The 12344-nt window shown below is 38.0% G+C and overlaps 1 protein-coding gene across 1 annotated transcript in view; it reads left to right on the forward strand.

Annotated features, from left to right (window-relative positions):
* Positions 1-12344, forward strand: part of NPAS3 (neuronal PAS domain protein 3) — a gene marked incomplete at its 5' end in the record, with an annotated part of 867539 nt that overhangs the window by 686377 nt on the left and 168818 nt on the right. The window lies entirely within an intron of this gene.

A 12344-nucleotide genomic window follows, 5' to 3' on the forward strand; every position in this document is an offset into this window, starting at 1 on the left:
AAAAAAAAAGGGAAATTCACACACAGACAGACGTGCACAGGGAGCGGGTCGCACGCAAAGGCAGGGACTGGGGTGGGGCAGCCACAAGCCAAGGGTGCAGTGAGTCCTGATCATGCCAGTGCACTCTAGCCTGGGCAACAGAGCGAGACTCTGTCTCAAAAAAAAAAAAAAAATGAAAGAAAAAAAAGACATAAGTAAATGTGAAATTCACACACATCCTCTCTCTTTGAAGCAGTCAAGTTTTAGAAATGAAGAAACTCTGATAGGGGAAAGGTCACTCAGAAAAAGACACAGTGCAAAATGCCATGTCTGTAATAGAGAGTAATTTGAAATAAACTCCTGCTTGGAGCCCATAATGAGGGAGAAAAGAAATAAAGAACCAGAAAGGTCCAGTGTCAGAATTTAAAATAGGTAAATTTTAATGACTGAAAGGCACAGTGAGTGACCAGTACCCAGCAGCCTGAGCAGAAATGATGTGAAGTGGCAATCTGTCTGCTTCACCCATTTCTTTTCCCAAGTTTTCTCTCCTAATGTTCAAAACCACTGTTCTCAGTCTCAGAACTCTCTGATTACCAGTAGGTTCTAAGAGCAAAGACATAAACGTTAGTTAGATACAACAGATGAGATAAAGTCTACTGGGTCCAAGATTGGGATGCATCAATAAAGTGGAACCATAAGAAAGCGGCTTTCTTTATAGCTAACAGGAAAAATAAACCCTTAAAAAAAAAGCCATTTTATTGAAAGTGCTAGAAACATTTACTATAATCTTTAACAGCTTTCTACTGTGCCAACATGATGAAGTTACTAGTCCCTTGATAATTCAGGCACCCATATAGAATTTTGTTCTTTACTTGACTGCCTGCCAATCGAATCAATTGATAATAAACCTGATGTTTCCCTCATAAGAAAATTAAAAAGAAATAGTAAAAGGAACAAACACTAAAATTCTACAGATTTGACAGATCTTTAAACATTCATCCTCTCCCAAAGACATAAATAATATGAATGTTGTAGCATTAATCAAAATTTTAGATCCCATTGAGTTTGCCCAAGTGTTGGCCTTAGTTATTTCCATCCAGATTGCAGCTCAGGAAATGTATAGAGATGCAAATATGGTGCATGTGGTTTATCTTTTCACTGATTATACAAACTTCATCAAATTGTAAAAAGCTTTGATGTCTCAAGCTGTTCCATTTTCATAGTTGACAGTAAAAATGAAAGGAGGGACGTTGCTGTAAGGAAGAACTCTGCAGATATTTTTTTCCCAGTCAAGAATGTATTAGGTAATTATACTTGCCTGGCACCCAATACCAAGCTAGGTATGTTTCGTGAGATACAAAAGAGGGCTTGGAAGTGGGATAGTATCTAAGTAAACCTTCAGATTCTTGTATTATCTTTACTACCACTTCACACTGCTGCATTTTTGGATGTTAAGATCTAGTTCGGGGGATAAAATATCAAGACTTACAATAACATGAAGGAAACAATTTTATAAACAAGGAGTGTATGGCCAAACTGGACTGTGAATCCAGAGGAGATAAGTAGAGTCAAGGAAGGCTTAACGGGAAGAGTCTGATCCATCCAACTGTAAAGTATAACAGTAAAAATATTAAGCTCAATAATTTGCTAAAAATACTGGTCCTAAAGAAAAGTGGAGAAATTCAGATCAGCCCACAAAGTAGAATGGACTGCGTAAGACAGTATCCCAGTAAGCCTTCAAATTCTTGGATCATCCTTACTACCTTTTCCCACCCTATTTCCCCTGCAGTTAAAGTGAATGACAACTCAGGCCAAAATAACACTGGAGGCATATTTGACCATACTCCATGTATAATACATCAGCATTTGGACCCAGCTTCACAATACATACAGAGTCTCACTGCTTCTCAGCCCTTCCCAGCTACCACTATAGTCCAGGTCGTATCATCTCTCTTTGCATGTCTATGGCAGCCACCTAATGGGTGCCTCTGCTTTCTCTCTTGCCTCCCAACCCAACAATCACAATGGTCCTGTGCAAACATAAGTCAGATCTTGTCACTTTGTTCCACACTCTCCAAGCCTTCCCATCTTAGAGAAAAAGCCAAAATTGCTACAAGCCCCCTGTGACCTGCCAAGGCCTCCTCCCCACACACCTTTTATTCCTCTGCTGTTGTCTCCTACTATTTTGTTGTCTTTCACTTCCATCCAGCCGTCCTGCCTCTTCACTGGGCACTGCCCTTTCTTAATAATTCAGGCAACCACACATGATTTTGTTCTTTACCTAACTATCTGTCAACTGAATCGATTGATAATAAACCTCATGTTTTACTTGTAAGAAAATTAAAAAGAAATGCTAAGAGGACTCCCCCAGGTACTCCTATTTCCTCTGCCTAGAACCCTCTTCCCAGATACGGCATCCCTTGTTTCCTTTTCCAAGACTTTGTTTAAATGTAACATGCTCAGTAGGGTTTCTCAGGCTACCACATTTAAAATTGCAAACTTCCTCCCCCAAACTCCCTGACACCCTAAACCACTTTCTGACTTTATGTTTTTCCATAGTACTTGCCACCTCCTGGCATACCATATAATTCAGTTGTTGCTTTTGTTTGTTGTCTGTCTTATACTCTCCTGGGATGGGGAAACTTTCTTCCCTGAAATATCGCATCACCTAGAATAGCATGTGACAGATATTAGGTGTTCAATAATATTTGGGGAGTAAATAGATTGTAGAGCTAGAATCAAGATTACCATATCAAAAGTGGATGCTCTCCTGAAGTTGTGTTGCATTTGGTTTAGGACACAGGTTCCTAACTGGGCATCTTTGGATAGGATTTGGGGGATTTGTGAATCTCTGAAATTGATATAAAATTGTGCGTTCATCTATTTCTTTATGATTGAGTAAAGTTTTATAACTTGTATGAGATTCTCAGAGATCCTTGACATAAAGAATAAGGAGACCCATTGGTTTAGATGCCCCCAGAGCACTTGGGAAGAACTATGTGTTTTTTTTTTTTCCCCCATTCTATTAATTAGAGCAGAATATTAATCATCTTATTTTAAACATAGGAAAATTGATACCTAGAAAAAAGTTTTAAACGTGTTTTCACACATCCAAAACATCCTTATATTTTGGTAAATTATGTCAGCTTCAGTTCGAATGAAAGGACCAGATGTCAGTTAACTCAAAGCAGTCAGACCAGCAAAGGCCTCATCAGATCAGCATTTGTTTATTTCTCTAAGTTTTGTGCATCTAGTTGATACACACCCTTGTCAATGTGTTGCCTTGAAACTACTTTCTGCCTACTCCTTGCATGTATGTGTGCACAGTGGGTATTTATTAAATTAATATTGAATGAATACAGTCAGAACTTGGATAACTACCTATGAGGCATTATATTAAATTAGTGGTAAAATCCATATTGTTTGATTTCCAATCCAGTATGTTTTCTGTTTGACTGTGTAGGGTCTGTCTTAGTGTAAGATGACCTTTTATTTAATTAGAAACATAAATAATGTGCCAACAGTGTTTGTGTTATAATCTTGGTCTTACCGTGGACCTAATTGGTGACCTTGGCACTTGCTCTGCCTTGATTACTTAAATTTTAAAATGGGAATAATATAATTACCTTGTTGTCTTGACTAATTAAAATATAAAATATAAATTGGCCTAAGCCATCCCAAACATCAACAGCTTATTTTAAATTCTGAGCATAAAACCATAGGCATAAACACAATAGCAGAGACCACTTTTCCAGTTAGTCAACGTAGAGGAAATTCTGCTGCAAGTAGGGAAATATCTTTCCTTTGCTGGAACAACAGGGGAGCTGCTACCTTGGTTTACTTGTGACAAATGGGGATGAGTCCCTTTGAAGAAGCTGCAGGAGAGTTCAGGCTGATTAAAGACACAGAGGTACTTTAATGACATTCTCCACACTGGCTTGTTTTTGGTGAACAACTGTATCCAGCAGAGGAGGTAACAAAGCAGGTGTTAGAACAAGCTTTGCCCAAAGATATCGAGATGTTTCTATCTGGCATGATTCCAAAGGCAAGATGAAATAAGCGGTTAGAGATGTTGTCAAAGAGATTGATGTTATAAACTATTTTGAAATTTCCTCTGATTAATTATATAAGCAGCATAGTTCTTCACCAAAGGTAATGCTGTGAGTTAGAGACCAGATATTAACCCATATTATCTCCAAATAATAATGATAACATTTGGGTATAAAGAATGGAAAATGATAAAGCAATAGGAGAATTTGTGATTTTTCAATCCATCAAAAATGAAAGGCTATTGGAATCATTTATAAAAGTAAACTTTATTTTCTCACTTTCATTTTGTCTGTCTTCCATTTGTGGGCTTATAGACTTGTTAGAGAATGAAAGGATCTTAAAAGGTTAACCAATGATAAAACAGAATTGTCAAAGAGAAATTTACTGGCCAAGATCACCTGACTAGATAATAGCAAAACCAGAACTACAATCCAGAACTTCTGACTTCTACCCCTTCCCTCTTTGCATTTATAAGTTTATGTCAGGATCTTTCTGGCAGTGCTTTCTCCCATATCATGTGTGTGTCTATGCTGAGAGAGAGGCAGAGGGAGAGGGAATGAAAATGAATATGAATCTGCAAACATCTAAGTATATTAAAATTTCTTATTGTATTGAAAGTAATATTCATATAAAATTTACCTTTGGAGGGGGACTGCATGCGGTTACAATATTGAGTTCCAGAAGTGGTCACTGCATTTCCCAAAATTTGCCTTTCTCTTACAGATAAGTACATATCCCACATGTTGAATATATATGAAATTCAGTGCTTCTTGTACAAGATGTTTTACAAGACTTTAAAAATTCTCCAGGGATGTATACCTCCCACTGTGTTTGAGGCAAGTAATACTTAACACCTTTAGCAGTATTCCCCAGGGTGATTATGAAACGTAGACTATTGGGCCATCATTAACTTATTGGGAAAGATAGCATCATAGAAGCACAGAATGACAACAGCATTCAATGCTCGCTAGCCTGTATTAAACTAATGATGCTATTCACTTGTTAACAAATATTTACTGAACACCCACCATGTGACAGGCACCATTTTTAGGTGCTGGGGCTACACTAATGAAAAAAGCAAAGCTTCCTGCCTGTATGGTGTTTCTATTCCAGTGGAGGGAGATAGACAATAAGTAGAAAGGACAACCAAATACATCAGTTTTTTAGTGTTTTAGGTTATAAGTACAAAGGGAAAAGAAAGATAAAAAGTAAATAGGAGAAAAGGAACTGGGAGTGCCATGACGTGGGAGTGGAGCTTGCAGTATTAAATATTAGTATGTTTGTTAAGGGTATTATATTCAACATTTCTTTCAACTATATCCTCTGTAATATTAACATTTATTCCAAGCCACACAAAGCATCAAAGAATTTGAGTATGTATTATATATATTTATACATATATGCATTATTGTCACATAAAAATTCAATAGACCATGTGAATTTTTCTTATTCAGAGAGGATGGAGAGAAATTAGACAGTCTAAAATTATAAAGTTTCTGTCAAGTAGCAGTTTTAGTAAACATTTTCAGTAAGATCCATGGGAATCCACACTGGGTCACAGCATTGTTGAGGAAACAGAACTAAGATAACAAATGTGAGATCATGAGGAAGATTTCTCATATAACATACAAATAAAGTTGTTTTTCTTTTTTTTTTTTTTTTTTTTGAGACGGAGTCTCGCTCTGCCGCCCAGGCTGGAGTGCAGTGGCCGGATCTCAGCTCACTGCAAGCTCCGCTTCCCGGATTCACGCCATTCTTAGTCTATGGTACTGAATAAAGATACATTCTGATACCCTCTTCAGACACAGTTCAAGCTTTTACCTTTGTGAAGTTCCAAGAACCTTGGCAATTTTGGGTCCTAGCTAAAACACTCTTCACTATTTCTGTATCAGGATGCACCTAATTGAAAAAAAATTAGACTTTAAGTTACATCAGTGATCTTGAGTCACTACAGCATAGACCCCCAATTGCAGATCCTCACATAATAGTTGAAGACTTTTCAGGTTTTCTTAGAGCAAAGGCAGCCTTATTCAAGGTAGTTCGAGGTAGGCAGCTGATTCTCTCCATCCTGAAGCTTTTTCACTCACATAACTTTGCACAATTTCCTACTAGAACATCAACAACAAAAAGGAGAAAGATTAGGGTAAAAACATATTAGAAAGATATTTATTTATACAAGTTAGTACTGATGAATACATCTGTGCCCATGTTCGAAAACAAATTCCTTTTCACTATGCTTTAGAAGCAAAGCACATTTGGATGTGCTGTGTTCCACAGGATGTTCACAGAGATACTGATGAATTGGCTACTTAAGAGTTTTCCTTTTCAACAAAGAGATGTCCAAACAACCACACATGGTTGTATGTAAATAAACCCCCAAGAAAATATCTTATCAGCAGTGTATTTATTGGCCATCAGAGACTTAACCCAAGAAAGCGAACATGGTGAACAGAATTCCTTGACCACACCAGTTATGAGTAGTTTTAAGGTTCACACTTTGGAAGTTGAATATGCCTCTTTGCTATAAAGCCTGTGTCACAGAATTCTCTAATATGTTGTGTTGTGAAGCTAGTGGAAAAAAATGGTTTGTTATCTCTTTGTCTTACAGTGTAACTCTCATCTTTAAATTCTCAATAAGATTTCTTATTAAAAGAGTAAAATTTCTTTTTAAAATCAATATGATTTGCTATGGAGGTCTGCTTATAAGCATTCAAGGGGCATACAGCTCAGATTTTTAATAGAATGTTTAGGATTCCTAGATCTATCACAATGGGCTTCTCCAAAGGATATTCAGTTTGTCAGATATTCAGTATGCCAGGACACAGGTTGGAGAACTGTGAAGAAAATTTAAAGTCAATGAAGAAGGTAGCATTTGGGGGCTTCAGGGAGTACAAAGATAATTGTGGATCAATTGTGCCAGACAATTTGAAGCAACTTAAGACTGCCGTCAGTACTTTAATTGTTTCTGCTGCAGAGTTTGAAAGAGCATTTAGTTCAATGAATGATGTGTTAACACCTAGTTGCGATGCTCTGTCCATTAGTTGCATATCATCTTTGTCTTTTTATTAAGCTGGTTGGTCCACTGTTCCACGTGTTTAAGCCCAAAGATTATGTCCAGAAGTGGCTTGTAAGTGGCGGCTTGAAAGATGGAAATTGTAGAAATGTGACAAGAGACGCTCTCTGGCTCTTCTGTCTTTTATTTTATTTGAAGAGTTTGAACTGTTTCCCCTTCCTTAAGCCTGGGCTCCTGGGTATTGAGAGAGTAAGAAAACTGTACAATTTTCTCACGTAATGAAATAGAATGAAACAAGATCATGCCAGCACTAAAGTTCAGTAACTTTTTCACTTTTGGGAAATCAACAATACCTTCCCCATGAACACCCAATGCATAGTTGATAGAAAACCACGTGGATCTCTCTAAGGAATTCTTAAGGACCCTTTTGAGTCTACCAGTGATATGTCAAGAAGGAATATACATTGCTCTAGGAAGAGAGAGAAATAAGTGAGGATCATTATCAGAATTGCCCTTTCACATTAGAATTTGTTCTGGTGAGAATTCAGCCATCTACTACTTTGGTGCCTGCACTTGAAACAGAATTTTGGTTTGCATCCTGGATATCCTTTTCTACAGTGTGTGTATGAACGTGAAAACCTGATGGACTCAAGAAACTAATGATAGCAGTGGGGCTTGTACTCCTCAATTTTTTTTTTTTTTTTTAAACACATTCCCTCTAGTCTCTTATATATTCTCATTTTCTCCAGAGGAAAGAGTCTGAGAAACTCACCATTCTATGATCCTTACTTCTCCTTGTCCCGTATTTAAGGGACAGCCTTTCAGACACAGTATCTTCTGTTGAGTCTACAGCCATTTGTTTTTCCTTTTTTTTTTTTTTCCATTTTCATACCTTTTTTATTCTAGCACTAGACCTGAAAACCTACATCACAGGACTCGGTAGCTTGTGACTTCAAACAACAGGCATTCAAATTCAAGTGATGATAGATAGCTCATGATTAAAATATCTCTTTTCTTTGTGCAATGAGCCAGCAAGCTTCTTTGAGAGCATTTAAACTCTAATGCTATCATACTTCAGCATTCTTCTTTAGAATTCTTCACATCCACAGTTTCTCAAGAGAGGGTATTTAGCTGTCCAAATTCTCATCGGTGCCGTTGTGTTCAGCCATAACCTTGAACTATGCCTGGCCTTTCTTTGTTCTCTTCCAGGACATATTCCTGGAGTTCCTGTTTACTTTGTCTCCCCACATATATATCCACTGAGAGAAAGCACCATTTAGACCATTACCAAGTCCATTTTAAGTTTAAACGTCTTTCGCTTGAAAGTCTACAGGATTTTGATCTGATTGGTGTGGATAATTTGAGGGGGGTCTCTTTTGCACAACTTGAGGAAAAGCTCTGTCTCCTTGATGATGAGTAAAGGAAGAAAAGAGAATTTCAGTTATTGAATATTTAATTCTGGACAGCAGTTTAATCAGGACTGGGATTTGGGCAATGGCTCCAGCCCCCTCCTAACTTAGTACAGTTTCAGTTCTTAGTATTCCTTAATTATCCCACTGAGATGTTTGAGAAGCAACTAGTAGTAAATGAACTTGGCAAATAAGCTATTACCCAAGTAATGAAATACAAATACATATGTTTGACAATTCTGCAGGGAAATTTTTTAAGCCAGGATTCTCAATGGATTGTATTGGCCAAGAGAGGAAAAAACAGGTGTTGCTATCAAACCATATCTACAAACAATTTGACAGGAGTTTTAAAATAATGCACAGATTTTCTTGCCATGAATTCCAAACATGTCAATTAACCTATGGAGAATCCTGATTGTCAAATAATGAATCAATATATGCCCCCCCAGGATGGAGAAGGGAGGGCTTGCTGTGACGTCGGGTTAAATATTCAAGGCTTTCTCCCAAACAGTATATCTAAGGATGCATATCAACTTCACATCTAACCTCAAACAAAGCAGAGATCAGCTCTACTGAGAAAATTGATTTTATTCAACAGTAAGGCAAGGGAAATTAGTAAATTCAATATTTGTAGAAAGAAAATAAGCGAAGCCAGCTATTCCTGGTGGTCTGAGACTATTCTTTGTTTTGGTAATTATGCCTTTATGTTTTAGGGCTCTTATTTACATTTTCAGAAGGGCTTGAAATAGTTCATGCACCAAGCGTCCCCCTGAGCATCCAGGTTCTTCCACTGTGCAACAGTAAAGTTGTCCCTGGACCAATACAAATTGAAAATGAATCCTAACTTTATAGAAAGTGCTGCTTTGCCTCTCTCATTGTTTGGCGCTTCTTTAGAGCTGAATCACAAACTAATGATCTCCACTGCAGCCAAGTCCTTGGTGTGACAGTATCTCATTGTAGTGGAGCCCACATTTACATAATGTGTAGTCTAAAATACCTTTGAGTTCAAGAATAGAACTATGGAAAATAATTTTATCCTAGTTTGTGTGCACCTGGATTGTAAGACACAGGCAGAAATACAGCAATGGGATGAATTTACTAATGTTTGCTATTGGATGGTAAGCCATTCTAAAGCTATGAAAGCCTTCAAAACCCCATAGGTCTCCATTTTGCCATTAGCCGTAGCAGTTTAAACAGTCTGCTGCAAGAAATATTGACAGGTCAAGTACAGCTGGGAAGAGCACGTGTCCCAGTGGCCTTTACACTGACAGTTTCTCCCACATTAAAGAGTTAACTAGCAGCCAACCAGCTCGAAGTGGGAGCTAATGAATGAAATGGAGATTGATATAGACTCTCTTTGGAGGTGCATCGATCTATATCTTGTGAACTCAGCTTAGGAATTCTGCAGGCAGCATTGCCTGAATAACCCTGGCATGATGCCCATTAGCAAATAACTCTTTTAATGTTGGTCTTCAATTGATATATTTATTGTATTGCATATTACAGTGACCCTTCCCTACACTGTGTTTGTATTTGATGGTTGTGGCAACAAGCTAAGGGAAGGTTCAGCAGCGGGATACATTTGAGTTTGGGCAGTGTCAAAGAAATATTTAATTAATTGCATGCTTCATTTGCATGTGTTGCATGAAACAAGTCTCTTTGAGGCACTGAATCCTCTTCCTTACTGCCCAGCTAGTAGTAGTAATCTGTCGAATATGATCTGAGACCTTGGCCATAGACACTAACTATCTCTTATGATGATTTCACGTTGAAAATAGATTGTGAAAGACCAGTTAGTCTTGCAAGCTGTAATTAACGATATTATCTGTGTAACTGATAACTAGCAGAAGAAGGCAAAAGTAATCCCTTCTTAAAGAACTAGTTGGTGACCTTCTAGGTGTTGACCAAGTCCATGTGAGTGTAAGCATGGAAACTTTAGCCATACTTGAGTGGGTTCTTTTCATTTAACAGTTGTTCTCAAAGCTCAGTATTCATAAGAATCACCTGAGGAGCTTGGGGCCTGGAAATAAGCATTTTAAGACTAATAGTTTTGATGCCAGTGGTCTTCAGACTATAATTTTAAAAATGTTGGCTTAAGACATGAGAAACAAAGGAATTAATTAAGAGACACTCAGAGGACACTGTGTCCAAAAATGTGAATTGCTAAAAAGTTAACTGCTGTATTTATAACATTCATTTCACTTCAGTGATCTCCTCTTTTATCTATGGGTAACTGAAGTCTCCTACCCCTGGAGCTGGAGCTGGGTTCCATTTGCCATCCTTGCCACACAGTCTATGGTTTTGGCCTTTTCGCCTCTCCACAGATCTACAGATCCAAGTCCAGTTTGTAATGCACAAGAGGTGCTGCTTTACCTGTACAGCTCTCCACATTCCTCCATTGCCTCTTAACTACTCATACATTCATGCAGAGGAAACGCTGTTTTATACCAATTCATACTGGAGAATATGTCATCATGCCAAACTAATGTGCTGCAAACTGCCCTCAAGAGATGACCTAAGTAAGCCAAACACCTTCTTTTATAGAAAAAGATCTTAAGTCCGTAGAGTTTGGGTGGCCTGTAGCTAAGCCAGAAATAGATCCCAAATTGTCATTCCATCCCTATAGGACAAACTTGCTGAAGAACACAGTCAGTCTTCTGTATCAGCAGGTTCTGCATTCATGGATTCAATCAACCGTGGATTGAAAATAATTTTTAAAATCCTATCACAATAAAGGATAATACAAATTTTAAAACAATACAGTATAACAACTATTTACATCACATTTACATGATATTGAGTATTATAAGTAATCTAGAGGTGATTTAATGTATGGGGAGGATATGCTTAGGTTATATGCATATACCATGCAATTTATATAAGGGACTTGAGCATCTGAGGATTTTGGTAATCTGCAGCAGGTCCTGGCACCAATCCCCCAAAGATACTGAGGGATGGCTCTATATAATTGATACCCTTGAATGCAAACTTTTTGAAAAAAATCTAATACCACCTGTATCTGTCATTGAAATAAAAAGAACCTAGGATTATGTGTTAGTCAGATAACCAGGATCATCCAAAGAGAAAGTACAGTCATGTGTTGCTTAATGATGGGAATATGTTCTGAGAAATACATCATTAGGCAATTCTGTCATTATGGGAACATCATAGAGTGTACTTACACAAACCAAGATGGCATAGCCTACTGCACACCTAGCCTAATGCTCCTAGGCTACAAACCTGTATAGCATGTTACTGTACTGAATACTGTAGGTAACTTTAACACAAGGGTAAGTATTTGTGTATGTAAACATAGAAAAGGCATAGTAAAAATACAGTGTTATAATCTCTTGAGACCACTGTACTACATTTGGTTCATTGTTGATTGAACCATTATTGCCAGCACTAGTGGCTCAAACCTATAATCCCAGCACCTTGGGAGGTCAAGGCAGGAGGATCAATTGAGCCCAGGAAATTGAGACCAGCCTGGGCAGTGTAGTGAGACCCCATCTCTACAAAAAATAAAAAATTAGCCAGTTATGGTGGTGTGCTCCTGTAGTCCCAGCTCCTCTAAAGGCTGAGGTAGGAGGATCATTTGATTCCAGGACATCGAGGCTGCCGTGAGCTGTGTTTGTACCACTGCACTCAGCCTGGGCAACAGAGTGAGACCATGTCAGAAAGAAAGAAAATGAAAACGAAACGGAAAGCAAGAAAGAAAGCAAGAAAGCAAGAAAAGAAAAAAAAAGAAAGAAAGAAAGAGAGAGAGAGACAGAAAGAAAGAAAGGAAGGAGGGAGAGATGATTCCAGGACATCGAGGCTGCCGTGAGCTGTGTTTGTACCACTGCACTCAGCCTGGGCAACAGAGTGAGACCATGTCAGAAAGAAAGAAAATG

This window comes from Colobus angolensis, unplaced genomic scaffold, assembly GCF_000951035.1.
Source record: "Colobus angolensis palliatus isolate OR3802 unplaced genomic scaffold, Cang.pa_1.0 Scaffold202, whole genome shotgun sequence".
NCBI classification, from domain to species: Eukaryota; Metazoa; Chordata; class Mammalia; order Primates; family Cercopithecidae; genus Colobus; species Colobus angolensis.